The 18559-nt window shown below is 36.6% G+C and overlaps 1 protein-coding gene across 4 annotated transcripts in view; it reads left to right on the top strand.

Moving 5' to 3' along the window:
* Positions 1–18559, top strand: part of hivep3b (HIVEP zinc finger 3b) — a 104514-nt gene that overhangs the window by 56467 nt on the left and 29488 nt on the right. For 2 of the 4 annotated variants that reach the window (XR_012392247.1, XM_009292503.4), the window contains exon 1: positions 7857–7978. The exons of the other annotated variants lie outside the window; for them this stretch is intronic. The gene's annotated coding sequence lies outside the window, so the exon portion shown is untranslated. Of the gene's footprint in view, positions 1–7856; positions 7979–18559 lie in introns of those variants that run through there. 4 annotated transcript variants of the gene reach the window in all.

Here is an 18559-nt window from a genome sequence, read left to right as displayed (position 1 = left end):
GGTTTCTTCCGGGTGCCCTGGAAGACGTGCTATAGGTGAATTGGGTAAGCTAAAATTGTCTGTAGTGTATGTGTGTGAATAAGAGTGTATGGGTGTTTCCCAGTGATGGGTTGCAGCTGGATGTGCATCCACTACGTAAAACATATGCTGGATCAGTTGGTGATTTATTCCGCTGTGGTGACCCCAGATTAATAAAGGGACTTTATTTTAAAGTTGAAAAGAAAATGAATGAATGAATAAAGAATGAGCCTCCTCCAATCGGCCTTTACTTTCACTTTCACTTTCTTTCGCTGATAAGGAAACTGTGTTGTACGCACAGACATCCATTAACCTACATAATTCATTTTGTTTGTTAAGTGCAAAGATTTGTTTCAAAACTATTTCTAAATTCAGGTCTAATTTCCAGCAAACAAATAAATGAACAATAATAATACTGTTTTAATGTGATTTATAGGAATTTTGTGTATAACTACAAGTATAATATGATGAAAGTTTACAAATATAAGATGACAATTTACCCAACAATGCCCAAGCAGTGAATAGAAGCATATGCATTTTCTCCTTTGATTCCAGGAAAAACCAGCCAACCATTTTAGTACGTGAAGATGCATTCGTCACAAATCGTACTGCAGCATGATATGATACAGTATACTGTCCAGCTTTTTTAATACTTAGGAGAAAATTGGAAATCAGCTGTCACTAATTTCTATAGTTTTTTTTCCCTCTATGAATGTCAGTTGCTACCCAACATTCTTCAAAAACTTGATTTATCAGTGAACACAAGTGGTAAGCTAATATAGTGGTCGATCCTCGCTCTATCGTGTTTACACAGATGTCCATAAAGAGCCTCGAGCTGAAACTGATTCCTGGAGATCTTCAAGTTTGAACACCAAAGACCATAAACAAAACTTTATTCCCATAATCTCTTCAGCGTTGGGGATATGCAGCAATTCCAGGACTTACTTTTATTGGTACTGACAGTCTGGATCCCGTTGTAATTTCACTTCATTTTATGTGTTTTTCTGCTTTCTTGAATTGGCCTAGCTTTCCTCGCATGGTGTGGCAGTGGAGATCTCACTATAACAAGACAATCCGTCATGCCATTGTTGATCAGATATACAGAGCCTCTGTTGTGCCATCGCTTCTTGGAAAAACAGAAGACAATGAGATGACGGAAATGTGAGTTCCCCTCCCAGAGGGCTACAGTATGGGCAATGCCTGGCCACAGACCCCCCTCCTTTAAACAGGCTGACCATCAGCACAAAGATCACATTCAGATCCAACACAATGCACACAACGCTGTCCTGCTCCACATGACGCTGAAGGTCACACAATCATTCGGGAAGATTGATAAAATGAGAGAAATAAACAAAAGAGTAAAGAGGAATAATTAAGTGTGAGGAGGAAATGTTCATTCGTTGGCTAGTCTCTTTATTCATGAGAGGTCGCCACAGCGGAATGAACTGCCAACTTATCCAGCATATGTTTTACGCAACGGATGCCCTTTCAGCTGCAACCCAGTACTGGGAAACACCCATACACTCTCATTTACATATACACTTTAGCCGATTTAGTTTATTCAATTCACCTATATTATGTAATAAATATAAAACGTAACCCTCTTGCTCAACAGAGGGAGCTTCTTCACATTACGAAGGAACGCAAGTAGCTTCCATTTGAACTTTTGTAAACTAAATGCAACCCTAAAGAGACCATAAAAGGGTTAAATTGATTATTTTTGGTTCGTTTGGTTTGGTCTTACAAAATCCGAGGTTTTCCAGCATTACATTCTCTCAACCTCTTACTTTACTTTCTTTACTCTTCTCTACACTGGTATGAATGTGTGTTTGTGTTAGGTGTTAGCTTCTATTAGATTTGTCAAAGTTTAATTTTGTATAAAGAAAGGGGCCTTTTTATGATTCTAATGTCTGAAACTTCGATCTTGCTAACCTGCTTAAACATAAATGGTGTTTTTTTTTTTAATAGCAATAGCCGAAATTAAAGTAAACTGTTCGTTCGAACGATCGCTGGATTCAATTGTTCAGATTTAAAGAGTCGATTCTTCTGAAGCCCCATTCAAATGAATCTTCTTCCCTTTGAGCTAATCCGCTACAGTATTAATGGTGGAGAAGGCACTGGAAATTTAACCTTGAGCTAATCCGCTACTCATGTGTTACAAATATGTCATAATATGACTTTTACTTAAACTTTATTTTGAACGTAAAAAACTAAATAAAATGAATACAATTATTAAGCAAAGCGAATCATATAACGCAATACAAATGATTTTTAACTCGTACATGTCTGAAAAGAATAGGAAGAACCATATGCTTAATTAATCCTACTCCTTCTCCTCTTTACATCTATAATAAATCACATTCCATTACAATAAATAATAATATGCGCAGCTTTGCACAGTTTAGCTCCAATCCTGCTTCAACACACTTAGATTTCAAACAAACCTAATGGACTTAATTAGTTTGATCAGATGTGTTTAGTTTGGGTTGGAACTAAACTGTGCAGAGCTGTGGCCCTCCGGAAACTGAGTTGGACACCTGTGGCTTAGTCCTTTTATTCATCAGGGGTCATCACAGCAGAATGAACGGCCAATTTAGTTTATTCAATTTACCTATAGTGCATATCTTTGGACTGTAGGAGAAACCAGAGCACCCGGAGGAAACCCACACGAACACAGGTAGAATATGCAAACTCTACACAGAAAAGCCTACTGATCTAACCGGGACTAGAAACAATGATCTTCTTGCTGTGAGTCACCATGTTAACCTTATATTTCATATTACATTATTAAATTATATTCTTTGTATTGTTTTATATTTATATAAATATATAAAGTTTGTCATATTGTTATTATACAATTGATTAGAATCTTTATATTTTATATCAGGTAAAAATTTAATGCCTCTGCATTTTACATTTCTAAATTCTTCTCTTCTATTACTTTAAACATGCAAAAAATAAACTAAAATAAATACAGTTATTAAGCGAAGCAAATCGTACAACTCAATGCTAAACAGTTTTCACTCATACATGTCTAAAAAGAAATGGGAAGAAGCGTTTAATCCTATCTATGATAAATAACAGTCCATAACAATAATAATATTGACAATATATAACAATAAAATATAATCCACAGCAATGATCATCAAACTAACTCCCTAATTCATTTCATATTAATAAATTACATATTTGTTATTGTTTTATATTTAAAAATATATATATTGTTTATCATATTGTTTTTATATTAAATGAAAATTTATTAGAATGTTCATGTCTCAGGTCAGCTACACATTTAATGCCCTGCATTTGACATTTTCGCATCAAGTTTTCTCATATTTGGTAGCATTTTCAGTCACTAGTTTAAAATTTGTGACCCAAACCAAAAGAAAGGATCAAAACTATCCTTTTCAGTATTTATTTTACTACATTTGTATTTATGAAATCAGGAAATGATGGAATGAAGAGTGTTTTTATTGCTGTTAGCATCATGTGGAAAGCAGCTCTTAGTGCCCATGTCATCCGTTCACTGGGAAAGCCCCATTTGTAGAGTGTTTATTCATCGCCCACAATGCACCATCATGGCTCTGTGTTTGAGCCGCTGCCCTGGAGGAATTTCCTATAACTGTGACCTCCATTTACTCTCTGCTGCTGTTCTGATTCGCACGTGTGGATGAGTGAATGCTGTGTGTAGATATATTTATTTATTTATTTATTTATTTATTTATTTATTTATTTCACTAAATTTGTAACCAAAATGGAGTCGGGTGACAACGGGTGTCAATTACAGTTGCAAACTAGTACATACAAGCAGGCCCAATCAGCTGTGTTGTCGCACGCGTACTCAAGAGCGGTGTTGTCGCCCGCCTACTGAAGGGCGGGACCAAGGGTGTGTTGCGTCGCAGGGGCACTTTTGATCATTTTGGAAGGGCACTTTCTATCCAAGACTTAAAAGGGCATGTGCACTGCACAGGTTGAGCCCTATGTGTGCACGTGCCTGCATACAAGGAAATTGAGACGTATAGTGTAGAAGGTGACAGACAATGTAAACAAGGGAACAAGGCAAGGGTCAAACACGGAGAGACAGGTTTACAGGGTTTACACCAACAAGACTCAGCAATGTGAATGTCAATCAGTTTATATAGGCTGAGTGGTCAGTCCTTGAGCTTCTCCCAGCTGTGTGAGTGAAATGCATGACAGGATTGTAGTTTTTATGGTGACAGGATTGTAGTCCCGGTGATAATGAATGTTCTCCAGCGATCTATAAGGGTTTGATCGCTGGTGGTCCTGACATTTTTTACATAAATTGGTCGATTTTGAGATTTCTGGTTACTTGGCTTTATATTGTGAGTTTTTTTTTTTCAGTCTAATGTAAAAAAAAAAAAAATCCATAACCGATTTTTAAGTGCTTCTTTTATTGCACTCTGTCAATCTGTGTTTTTACATTTAAATTACAATACATATTTTTAAAGTCCGTACCCAATTTCAGTTTTATCCATATCTATATTGTTAAGGTTTTTATTGAGGAACATGTCCATTTATAATTCTCCTGATTTCAAACAACATTTTATTAGCAAATGACTTTTTTCTTTTATGTAGTGATTATGTAGATTATGTAGTGATTAAAAAGAGTTTCCCAAAATCCCCTCTGTAAAAACATCAACTTAAATATAAAAAACTACAAAATATGCTACTTGTTAAAAAAAATATATGCAAATAAATTTAAATGTAATCGTTAAATAAATAATTCCTCATTTACATATAGTATAACAATTAAACATATACAAATAAACAATTAAATCTAAAAAAGGAATGTTTAAAAAATGTTTGCAATTCTTAATGTTATCAATCAACTGATATATACTGATACTGTAACTACACTGCAAAACCCAAAAGTCAACACTATCAAATGAAATGAGTGTAGTTAACTCAAAATTTACTCTACTCATTTGAAAATAGTTTTGAACTCAGTGTTGAAGGTAATGAGTTCATTTAATACCTCATTTTTTAAACTTGAATGGTGTAAGTTTGCTGTACTCATGTAGCTATTTTTTTAACTCAAATGGTTTGTTGCAATCAGTTTCCTTAAACAGTTTGAGTTGCCTTGAATAATTGGGTTTTACGGTGCTCAGTTTGAGTTTGAGTTCTTTTTATTATTAATATTATAATTGCTCAAATTGCTTCATTTACTCAAATGGATTAAGTTCACAGTACTCATTAGGATTAGTTTTTGTTGCAACCAATTTCCTCATGTGATTTGAGTAACCCTGACTTTTTGGGTTTTATAGTACTCAGTTGGTTTGAGTCTGCATCATTTATTGGGTTTTACTGTGCTCAAATTGCTTCGTTTACTCAAATAGACTAAGTTTACAGTACTCATTACGATTAGTTTTTGAACTTAAATGTTTTGTTGTAATCGGTTTTCTCACATGGTTTGAGTTACCTTAACTTTTCGGTTTTTTTTAATCCTATATACTTGCAGGTTCTTACTTTAAATAGCTAATTTGATGCATGCTTTTAATCTTTAGCTTACAGCAGTGGTTCTCAAACTGTGGTACGTGTACCACTTGTGGTACGCAGGCTTCCTTTTTGTGGTACGCGGAGGAATGAAATATGTCATGTACATGCTACACACATTTCAAAATTTAACAAAAATGATGTATATAATATGCCATAAATGACATATAGCCTATATTTCTGAGGTAATCTGCCACGTTTTTTTTTAACTTTGCAGAGTTGTAGCTGCTTTACTGGGCCTACGCTACTGTATTTCAAAACTGCTCATTTTGGTGGTACGTGGAGAGACAATGTTTTTCTGAGGAGGTACTTGAGGAAAAAAAGTTTGAGAACCACTGGCTTACAGTACTTTGAGTATTTCGTACAACGTCAATATTTAGTCTTAATGTCTCTGACTTACAATACCTTTCAAGGTGTTTTAAAGCATCTTTTCCGATTCAAAGTAAAGCTGGTATTCTTTTCATAATGTATCTGACACCTACTTGCACACGTACACTTGCAAACTGTACACTTACTTCATGTGCTTTTAAAGTGGAGGGTTCCACCCAGTCAGTGGTCAAGATCATCATGATGTCATCTTCCAAATATGGAGCTGCATTTTTCTGTTTACAAGTAGACTTTAGGAAGGCCAGAGTCGTTGAGACCATCATGCATGAATTGTGAAAAGGATTGATATAAACTACCCTTTACATGACAAGTGGTGTTCAGTAGTCACTGTATTATGTAGAGGTCAGTAGTCACAGTAATAGTTTTTTTTTATGATCATTAAGTTTTGTGTTAGATTTTTAAAAGGTAATACAGTTCTGCAGTAGTTTGTTAAATTGATCACATTTGACAGTACAATACATGTACAGTAAAGCAAATAGTCAATCTATCTATCTATCTATCTATCTATCTATCTATCTATCTATCTATCTATCTATCTATCTATCTATCTATCTATCTATCTATCTATCTATCTATCTATCTATCTATCTATCTATCTATCTATCTATCTATCTATATGTATATATATATATATATATATATATATATATATATATATAATATATATATATATATATAATTAATATTATTATTATTATTATTATTACATTTATTTATTTTTATTTGTTTATTTATTTACTTTTTATTCTTGACAACTTTAAAAAGTTCTATGTTTATGGCCAATCAAATTAAAGACATTGGAATGCTGAAAATTTCTGCGTGACATGTAAATATTGAATGTAATGTGTAAAATGATTAATCACATATAAAACTTAGCGTTTACATTTACATAACATACTTTGTGCTGTGGAGTAATGTGTACAAACATGCATACATAAAATGCAAATTTGTTTTTACATCGGCATATACAATATATTATGGTTCATCAGTTCATCATGATCCTTTGGCTTCTTCTTTCATGCCTCCTTCGTCGTATCCCAGACATGCTTAATAATTTTCATTGCTGGTGACTGGGCTGGCCAATCCTGGAGCACCTTGATATTCTTTGCTTTCAGGAACTTTGATGTGGAGGCGGAAGTATGAGAAGGAGTGCTATTCTGCTAAAGAATTTCCTCTCTCCTGTGGTTTGTAATGTAATACCTCAGGCTGTGCATGTTGGCATCCACTCTGCAGAACTCTCCCACTCCCCCATACTGAATGTTACCCCAAACCTTGATTTTTCCTTCACCGAACTTGACTGATTTCTATGAGAATCTTGGGTCCATCCTTGGGAGAACATGCAAACTCCAAACAGAAATGCCAACTGGGACTTGAACTAGCAACCTTCATGCTGTGAGTCATCAGTGCTTACCACTGAGCCACTGGTCTACCAAGAGATAAAAAAATATAAATTTACTCCATAATCTTATTGTAATCTTTATTTTTTTTATCCTTCTTCCATTTGAACCCTTTACTCAATGAATTTCTTTAAACTAAAAGACCATCACAACACCTAAGACACACTAATAGCCTTCATGCTAAATATTATCGTGGTTGTTTCCCTCTCAAAACTAACAAAGCCCCCCAAAAAAGCATCATTGTCTATCATGGCAACAACAACCCTCCCGCTTGTCCTTGCGCATGGAGCTGAAACCTGTTATTCAATCACTGTGAGCGTATTCATTCACACACCTTTTTCTTCGCCACCATGTGTCTCCATGTCTGTCTCACACCCACTCTCTCCGCTTTCTTCCTCCTTGTCTCTCTCCCTCCCGTCTCTCTCTCTTTCTTTCTCTCTCTCTCTCTCTCTGTCTGTTATTCTCCCCCTCAGTCACTTCACAGAAGTACACCCACTCAAACACAAACATTCATATCCGCCGCGCCGTTTGGTGGCTTTCATTCATGCTTTCGCAGTGTGAGGTGGCAGAGCTCCTCAGGTAATGGACATCCGTACGCTCTGTTCCGCTCAGAGAACAGACGCGAACTGGAATTACTAGACATGAGGGGATCCGCTGTCAGAGTGAGTATTCAGCTGGTTTTGCTAACAGTGTATTTAAGTTTGATGTCATCGAATTTTTTTTTTTTTTTTTTTTGAATGCGTGGCATGCAACTTATGTTACATGAGGGTGAATGTGTGTGGGTATACTGCAAATGTCTAGTTATTTTTTCTTTTCCATTTGAATGTCCGCACAGCTTTTAAAAAGATTGGATTGTATTTTTATAGCTTTTTAAAGACGTGATGATATATCTTTAATATTTAAGTGATTACTGTGGATCAAATGATTTTAAGTATCATTTTAGACCAACAGGTGACACTCCTCCTGTATTAAAGTTGTGTGGTCAACAAGGGGTGACAATTACACTTAAGGTTTGGTGCCAGTATGACATAACATTGCAAGAAATACATTAAACCTGGCATTCAGATCCAATTATGCAAACACTTGTTATAATCTGTTGTTTAAAGAGGAATTCAGTAAAAGTGGAAGTAAGTGAGTGCATTCAAATATAGATAAATTGTTATTGATGTTCTTGGCATGATCTAAGGACTTATTAACACGATAATTATAATATACAGGGAAAAAATACCTAAAGGTAGGCCATTACATTTATTATCATTTCGACCATCGAAACCTTTAGGGCATGGGACTGACATATGCCTAGTTAGCAACAATATGGTAATATGCTCATAAAATATAGTATTATATAATACATTTTGTACAATAAAATGGCTATCATGGAAAAGTTTGGTACAGTTTGACAGTTTTTATTTTTATTTCTCCTGACCATTTGGTGGCACTGTTATGAAAGTGTGCAAGTAACTTCAAGTCATGTTTGGCATAACAAACTCCTTGTTTGGCCTGAATGTTACAAAAAACAAACTGCTACAAAAACTTCAGGGCATGGGACTGACATATTCCTATTTAGCAAAATGATGGTATTATGTTTATAAAATATAGCATTGTATGATAAATGTGTACAATAAAATGTCTATTATGGCAAAAACTTTGGTACAGTTCGACAATTCGACAAATCTGATTTCTATTTTGTTTATTTATTTTTTTTTTTTGTGGGCAAATCACAAAAAGAGATTTCTTTATTATTTCTTCTGACCATTTGGTGGCACTGTACAGAAACTGTACTAGTAACCTCAAGTCATGTTTGGCATAACAATCTGCTTGTTTGGTCTGAATATGCTAAAACTTTGCTGGCAGACTTGTGGCTCTTTTGCTGAGCTCTTTGTCAAATTAGTTTATACATGTTTTAGAGGCGACACGGTGGCTCAGTGGTTAGCACTGTCGCTTCACAGCAAGAAGGACGCTTGACCGAGTCTATGTTGGGCCAGTTGGCATATTTGTGTGTGTAGTTTGCATGTTCTCCCCGTGTTTGCCGTGGGTTTCCTCAGGGTTTCCCCCACAGTTCAAATACATGCGGGTATGATGAATTAAATAAGCTAAATTGGCCATAGTGTTTGTGTAGGAATGAGTGTGTATGGATGTTTTCCAGTACTGGGTTGCAGCTGGAAGGGCATCCGCTGCGTAAAGCATATGCTGGATAAGTTGACGGTCCATTCCACTGAATGGAATGAATCGTTACCCCTGATGACTAAGAAGGTTGCCACAGAGACTAAGCCAAAAGGGACTAAGGGACTAACCAAGGTACTAATCCAAAGGGACTAAGGGACTAACCAAAGGACTAATCCGAAGGAACTAAGGGACTAACCTAGAGACTAATTCGAAGGAACTAAGGGACTAAACAAGGCACTAATCCAAAGGAACTAAGAGACTAAGCCAAAGAAAAATGAGATAATGAATGTTATTTAGAAAGGGTTAGGTCTATCAAAAAACTTTTAAAAACTTTTTGGTTGGAACATCTAAAGATGACCTTTTATAATTTCGATGAAATTCAGGCAAACCATCTAAAACAAGTTAGAAAAGGTAGGATTTTTTTGCATGATATTAAATATTTATTTATTGCTTTGTTTGACACCACATAATAACACCACATGATATTCAAGCCATAATGTATAATGGCACTACCTGGTGACCTTTTCTTTCAAATTTCTCGCTAAACTTAAGGGTCATGTGACAAACAAGCCCATATATTTTCATTTGTACAGTATTAGCCTATGTTTGCCATTGATTAGTCAATGGCGACCATTGTTTTTATTTTTATTTATTTTTTTATTCATTCATAGACCTCATATACATGGATGGAACATATTTATTTGTTGCTGTATTGTACTTATTTATTTCCCTTCATTAAACTTAAATAAATAAAAAAAGAAATAAGTTGTAAATTAAAACGTTGTGTGAAAGAATTCTTAAATTTGGGCCCAAATGATCTTTTTGGCCACATGTCAATTAGTCATGTATGATCTTTACTTTTAGAGTAAATTTATAATTTTAATGATGTATACATATTTAACAGAAACACAACTAAACACTATGAACATTTTCAATTTTTTGGCGTATTTTGTATATACAGGTATATACAAGAAAATCTGTCACAGTTGACTCACAGATTTCATCATGAGGTACAATATTTCTTGGAAGAGTCATTCTGTAAACAAAGACTTCATTCATCTCACATGCAATCGCTAATAAACTAGCTTTAAAAGTGTCTTCAAGTGGTTATCATAACTGTTCAAGAAAACTAGTTTACAAATCGTTAAGAACCTGCAGTGTAGAAAGCGCCTAAGGCCGAATTCTTGCTGAATCTTTAGCATGAAACATGTTTCTTTAACTCGCTGTGCTAGTCTGGAGCTCTTTGTAGTGTCTAAAGCCTTTATATCCCATGCCGTATTTTAAGAATCTCTCTATCAGGAAGATGATGTGAAGCACAGGTAAAGTGCACTTCTGAAGAGCCCCGAGAGGCTTCCTCATTAACGCTGCTTTGTTTTTGGAAGGTTAAAGCCAGGAGAGACCTGAGAGGTGGCGGTAACGAGGGAATATAGCAGCTCAGAAATGCAGCCTGGAGTATGACTAATCATATCGCGGCGGCTGTGTGGGCCGGTCTGTGCGCTTGTTAGTGTTCGAGGGGCCATCTGATTCACCGTCGCTCTCCGTTTGAGGCTCTGCTTGATTCACTTCCTGATGTGGGCGGAATTTTCCTATCAGCCCTGTGCTCTGAAAGCCGAAGGGTGAGGTGATTGACGGGCCCGTGAGCGCACTGTTGTGGGTGGCTTAGAAGACTGAGCCGTTCCACTTGTTCCATCTGCGAATGTAAATGAATGAAGCGCACTCGCACGGCTCATCTTTCTCATTCTTTGTCTCTGGTTACTATGGAAGCCCTGAGTGGCCGTGTTTTTACAGTACACTCGAAAGAGCATGTGTCACCTAGTTTTTGTTTTTTTGCTGTAAAACTTTTTGAATGAATGGTTGATCTAAAAGGAAAGTTCAGACATTGTTTATTTAATAAAGTACTTTAATTCTATGCATTGCAATAAAAAGCATACATATTGAAGACAGTTTTTTAGGTATTTTACAAGGAATGTATATTAAAGCTTTTAGTGTTAAAGGCAGAAGCCAAAATCAGAATAACTTCCTTTTTTGTGAGGATTTATGTCTTAGTGTGAGGATTGGACAGTCTGTCATTTTCACTCAGTCACCACAATAACAAATCGAGTCAAGTCAATTTTATTTCTATAGCACTTTAAGATTTAGTTTAACAACTTTATTAATCCCACCAGGGGCAATTAGATTAGGGTAGTAGCATTTAATGATACAACAAACACATAAAGAGACAAATCACTTACAAACAGGATTAAAAAACACAATCCAGCATGCTTCATAATAACTTCATAAATAGCACAAAAACATAGGAAAGACCCATATATTAAAAATTTAAAACCTGCTAAAATGTAAGGTTGTAAAGCCTTATTGCCTTAGGGACAAAGGTAATTTTAGATCTGTTAGAAGAGCATTTGATGCTTCTAAACCTTCTTCCAGAGGGCAACAGAGCAAAAAAAAGGCTTCAGAGGATGGGAGTTTTCCTTAACATTTGCTGTTCGTGTAACTCTGCTAGACTCTGCGGAGGTATACCAATAATCTTAGAGCAAGTCTTGACAAGGTTTTGAAGGCGATTTTTGTTTCTAACGGAAAGTAGAACCTGCATTAAAAGGAAAAGCTTAATAAACTCTTGATATAGGTGGTATAAAAAGTTCTCAGAATATGTTTTTCTATACAGAAAGAGTTCAGAGCATACAGTCTCTGATGCACTTTCTTAGCAACAGCTTCTGAGTTCTGCTGGAACTTTAATGTGGTATTAAATACTGTACCAAGATACTTATTTTCCTGTACCCTTTTAACTTGTTTTCCGTTTAAATACACTGGTTTCACCTCTAAGGCATTTTTTTTTTTAAATTAATTGCCATCTCTTACATTTTTGTGTTGTTTTGTTGTTGTTCAGCTTTTTTGCACCACTTAAAAAACTCCAGTATTTCATTTATGCTTCTGCCACAAAGGCACTTCAAAATGTGCATTTCTTCCAGAAATGTGCTCTCTCGCTTGAAGCTATTCTCATTTGTTGTTTTGTCAAATGCCTGACAACTGCACTGTGTGTGTGTCTTGTCCCAATAGTGAAAATACTACAAAATGGTCATAGTTTTATTAAGGTGTATATATGTCTGTGCTGAACTTCAATAGTGCAACTAAAATAGGAATACTGCACGTCTTAATTCAATTTCTGTTTAGTTTGATTATGACTTTAGTCGGATTAAAGTCATCAAAAATCACTGTTTACACGATAAACTTAATTAGAGTAAACTACCTGACAAAAGTCTTCGTTGATCCCAGTTGTGAGTCGTTGATCCCAGTTGTAAGTGCAACAAATTATAACTTGACTTCTAGTTGATCATTTGGAAAATCTGTTGAACAGCATCCCAATTATCACTAATACTGCTGAAGACCTATTGAAACCTGTATGGACACAATATTCTCAGAGAATTTAATCAAGTTTGGTGAAAGAAAAATCATGGTTTAGGATTGCATTCGGTATAGCGCTCTTTCTCATACTTCAGCCTCCACATCAAAGTTCCTGAAAGCAAAGAAGGTCAAGGTGCTTCAGGATTGGCCAGCCCAGTCACCCAGAGATCAACTTTATTAAGCATATCTGGGATACGATGAAGGAGGAGGCATTAAAGGAGAAGCCATAGGATCCTGATGAACTCTGGGAGTCCTGCAAGAACCTTTCTTTACCATTCCAGATGACTTTATTAATATGTTATTTGAGTCACTGCAGAGATGTATAAATGCAGTCGTCCAAGCTCATGGGAGTCATGCACAATATCATTTCCTTTTCCACTGCACCATGACTTTATATTCTGTACTGTACATTATTTCTGTTAAGTGACAAGACTTTTGTCTAAGCAAAGTCTGACCTTACTGTCCTAATCATATAATTATAAATCAAGGCATGATCATATTTTATATTGGCAAAATAAGCATAATCTAAAGGCCTTTGCCTTTCTGATACAAATGATCATCTAGAAGTGAAATTATTATGTTTTGTTGCTTAAACTTGGATAGGTGATAAGACTTATATCAGGTAATATATTGTTTTAATCGTATTAAAATCCGGAGTATTAGTGTCCTCATAAATGTGAAGAAAAGAGAGTAGAAAAACATTATATATTTCATATTGTGGAACATTCCAGCATATCAGGTGTAGTTAAATTAAAACTGATTTGATTTTAATATTAACCAAACAGTGATCCACCAATCCTTTCAAGCAGTGTGTGAGGTATATTTTTTTTAGTTTGTGTAATACATATTCATGTCTTAGTGAACCAAATTCATGTGTTTATTTTAATTACATTTGCATTCTGACATTACAGTAACCTACAATGGGCTTTTTCAAAAAATGATTAACAAAGATGACTTGTTTTCGTTAAAAAATTGTTAATTTTGTCAAAGTTAGTAAATTATGTTTTAAATAACATGAGAAGAAAAGAAAAAGAAAAAAAAACACTGATCCAGCGTGGCTTGTGCCTTTTTTGTTCTTGCTGGAACTGTATGTACATGCACACAAACAACACCTTGGGCTAGTGAAACTGAAGACCTGCTGACCTGATTTGCCCTTGTTGCTCCTTAACCAAGGTAAACACTAAAAGCTTCTTGAACTCTGTTTACAAGTCTGTCTGCAAGCATCTGAGGGTCTGTGAGGTAAACCAAATAGTTTACAGTAATTCAGCTTGTGTGCTTACATGTGGGGTTTCTTGTGATGTGTGGTGATGCAAGTCTCAGATGAACATAGTCGTACATTGTTGTTGTTGTCTTTTTAAAGACAGTTGAAGCAAGCTGAATTGTGTGACATCCTTCATTAAGAATCATTTCATTTGATGAAAACTTGATTTGACTGTTTTTTTATCCCTTGTTTGGGTTTGGTCTTGATTTCGGTGTTAGTGAGCATTTTATTTTGATATATTTTGAAATGCAGCTTACAAAGCTGTGTCACATGATCATTCAGAAATGATTTAATATTCTGATATGGTGCTCAATATTATATATTATATATATATACTTATTATAAATGTTAAAAACAGTTAAACACCTTGTTATTAGAAAATCCAAATTGAAATGGAAATCATTTGTAATATTATACAATTTTCTCTCACACTACTTCAAAGATCAAAATTGAAAGCCCCTTTTGGTAAAAATTAAATAGACAAAAGTGGTTTTATGTCAATGTACAGTATGGATAAAATAAATATTCCCATGACAGACATAATTATGTAAAAATACAGGGTGAATAAAAAAGGAATGCCACAACTTTGAAAACTGAGATTTCTGGAGAAAAGAGGGGGTCATATTGAACATCTATGAACTTGTTTTCTACTGAAAAAAAACTTTAAGTTTTCACATTGATCAATTACCCAAGGTTCCATCATGTTTCTTTGATTTAAATACAGATTTTCAAAGGTGTAGTTTCCTTTTTGAATCACCCTGTATAGTTGTACTTTGTATTTTTTGCACATTATGTTTTAAATGCTTTTAAAATTCTTGTAGAAAACTTTTTTTAAAACAAATTAAGGAATTAATTAAATTATTCATTTTCCTTCGGCTTAGTACCTTTATTCATTAGGGGTTCTCACAGCGGAATCAACCGGCAACTTATCCAGCATATGTTTTACACAGCGGTTGCCCTTCCAGAAAACCCACACCAACCAAGGCGCATGATTTTTGGACACGGGGAGAACATGCAAACTCCATACAGAAACGCCAACTGACCCACCCGTGCTTCAAATCAGAGACCTCCTTGCTGTGAGGCAACAGTGCTAACCACCGTGCCACTGTGACACCACCAAATTAATTAATAAAATTATTAGTCTTAAAAAATAATATTTTGGAGCTTCACTGTGAACTTTTATTCTTTTAAAATGTCATTTAATTATTACTTTTCTGAATATGCCTGAAAATATTTGTTAATATATAAACTATTGTTACACTAAATGACATTTTATATAATTACAGTCATTTTATTTTTGCTCTGAGAAAGATGTCATTCTAATGTGCTTGTTTATAAAAGATTTATACTCTGTTTAAAAAAAAAAAAAACTTTATATTTTCCGATTTTCCTTTTATATTTTTATATACCCAATATATTATATAATATAAAATTGAATGGGTTGTGCCCCCTTCCTGTTTTTCAGTAATTCCTAAATCCACTATAGGCCACATTTCTTCCACTCTTTTTTCCGCTTTGTTTTTGGCCTGAGTGTTCACACTAACTTGAAATTCTCATGTTATTGTTCAGATTTAGAGTGAACACGTTTCTATTTTTTTCCTTCCCTGTGGTAATTCAATCACAGTGTCCACACAAGCACAAGTGTCTTCAGAGCCAGCAGACTGCAGGCTCGTGACAGGGTGTGGACATCCGTGTGAGCTTCTTGTTCCGCAAACAGTCACAAGGTGTAATCCTTTGCTATTACGGTCGACGATACACAAATAGATTGCATTAGCCGTCTAGTTTGCATAGCCAAATGATACTCTTATAGGTTACTCATTTGCTTTGTAAACAGAGTCGTTTCTGGCATGGAGCTGAACGAGTCACTGGCGAATTTATTCCAGGATGTTTCCTGCATGTTGGACAGAGACGATAACCAGCACGGTTCAGAGGGGTCGTGATGTCTTTCCCCCCATGATCTTTAGTGAATGTTGATGTTTATGCCAGGATAAGCGGGGTGGTGAGGTGTGCCCGTGACTCCTGCGGTGTGACATTCAGAAGAGGCCTTCTGGCGGCGTGGGTTTGCCTTTGATGAACATGTTGAGGTCTCAGCGAGTGGACACGTGGGGTCATGAGATGCTGCCACCGGCGTGCGGAGGTCAGCCTGTTTATCCGGCGTGCCACTACACTCGGATAGGATGCTGGGGGGACAAATTTAGACCTCCAGCTCACCCTCCATCTGCCGTGGCTACTGTAGCTGTAGGCCTATCTCCATGGGAACCAGAGCCAGGATGCCAAGAGTAAGAGCTGAAAGGAGATGCACCAACTCTTTATCTGACGTTACACTCGACTAATAATATAAAAACTGATTTTTTATATGCTGATATGATGGTTCTGTTTAATCCAGACATTTTTGTTAATATTGTGACCATTGGACGGTGATAAATACAAGTATAAATGGGGTCTAAACTGCTTTGAGCTTGTCCAAATTTGGGTGGTTAAAGTGCATTTAGTTAGATTGTAGTTTTTCTGCAGAACAATACTTTCTACAATATTTTCTACAATATTAATTCATTTCATTAATATTAATTTCCCAGAGATGGGTTGCGGCTGGAAGGGCATCCGCTGCGTAAAAACTTGCTGGATAAGTTGGCGATTCATTCCGCTGTGGCGACCCCGTCAAAAAGCCGTCAAAAAATGAATGAATGAATGAATGAATGAATGAATGAATGAATATTAATTTATTTTCCTTCAGCTTAGTCCTTATTTATCAGGGGTCGCCACAGCGGAATGAACAGCCAACTATTCCAGCAAATGTTTTACACAGCAGATGCCCTTCTAGCTGGAACCCAGTATTGAGAAACACCCATACAGTCTCTCATTCACACACACTTATACAGTACGTCCAATTTAGTTCTTCCAAGTTACCTGTAATTCACATCTTTGGACTGTCGGGGAAACCTAAGCACCTAGAGTAAACCCACATGAACTCTGCAAGAGCTTACACACCCCAGACAGAAATGCCAACTGGCCCAGCATGAACTCAAACCAGCGACCATCTTGCTGTGAGGCTACAGCGCTAACCACTGAGCCACCATGCCACCTATAAGAAAATTCAAGTTTGCAACATCAATGGTAAAAAAAAAAAAAATCAATGAAAGTGATTGAAAGTCTAAATTGAATAAGGTTCCAATGGCTGCACCTGCTCATAGGTGAAACATTAAAGTTGATCTGGGCTGTGCAATATGGGCTGTATCACAGCTAAATCACCCTGCAGCTCAAGACCGGTTACTGACTGAAGGTATCCAGGGCTGAGCCTGGTCAGTACTTGATTGGGAGACCACATGAGAAAACTAGGTTGCTGTTAGAAGTGGTTTCAGTGAGGCCAGCAGGTGGTGCTCAACCTGTGGTCTGTGTGAGTCCTAATGCCCCTGTATAGAGATGTGGACACCTATACTGTCAGTGTGCGCCATATTTTGGATGAGACGTTAAACCGAGGTCCCGACAGTCTGTGGTTATTAAAAATCCCATGGCACTTCTCATAAAGAGTAGGGGTGTAACCCCTGTGTCCTGGCCAAATTCCCCCATTGGCCCATTGTGGCCTCCCGATCATCCCCATCCACTGAATTGGCTGTATCACTGCCTCTCTACTTCACTATTAGCTGGTGTGTGTTAAGCGCACTGGCACCGTTGTCCTGTGGCTTCCGTCGCATCATTCAAGTGGATGCTGCACACTGGTGGTGGTGTGGAGAGACCAACCCCCCAAACATCATGACTGTGAAGTGCTTCGGGTGTATGGCCATACACGATAAATACACTATGTAGGGATTTACAAGTTCACACTTACAGATATTTGACTGAATAAAATATGCGTATTTGGCGGTATTGCTGTCCGGGGAGAGGGCTCTGAGCTTGGGAAGACACCCTAACTCGTGTTATTTTACTTATAAGGATAGAGGGGGATAGAGTCCGAGTTCAAGAGAAAACGGAGGTATGAGGTGTTTTACTATTTATAGGGGTTTGGTCTTGAGCTGGGCGAGGCAGTGGCGCAGTAGGTAGTGCTGTCGCCTCACAGCAAGAAGGTCGCTGGTTCGAACCTCGGTTCAGTTGGCGTTTCTGTGTGGAGTTTGCATGTTCTCCCTGCCTTCGCGTGGGTTTCCTCTGGGTGCTCCGGTTTCCCCCACAGTCCAAAGACATGCGGTACAGGTGAATTGGGTAGGCTAAATTGTCCATAGTGTATGAGTGTGTATGTGGATGTTTCCCAGAGATGGGTTGCTGCAGCACATCTTACACAAGCGTAAGTTTGATCCTACCAACCCTATTTTATCCACACTTCACTGGTTACCTGCACAATATAGAATTCATAGATAAAATTATTTAATTTGTCTTTAGATTCTTAAAAGGTTCTGCTCCACTCTACATATCTGAACTACTACAC

The sequence above is a fragment of the Danio rerio genome, chromosome 16 (genome assembly GCF_049306965.1).
Source record: "Danio rerio strain Tuebingen ecotype United States chromosome 16, GRCz12tu, whole genome shotgun sequence".
Classification (NCBI taxonomy): domain Eukaryota; kingdom Metazoa; phylum Chordata; class Actinopteri; order Cypriniformes; family Danionidae; genus Danio; species Danio rerio.
This window is presented reverse-complemented; position numbering and strand designations above follow the sequence as displayed.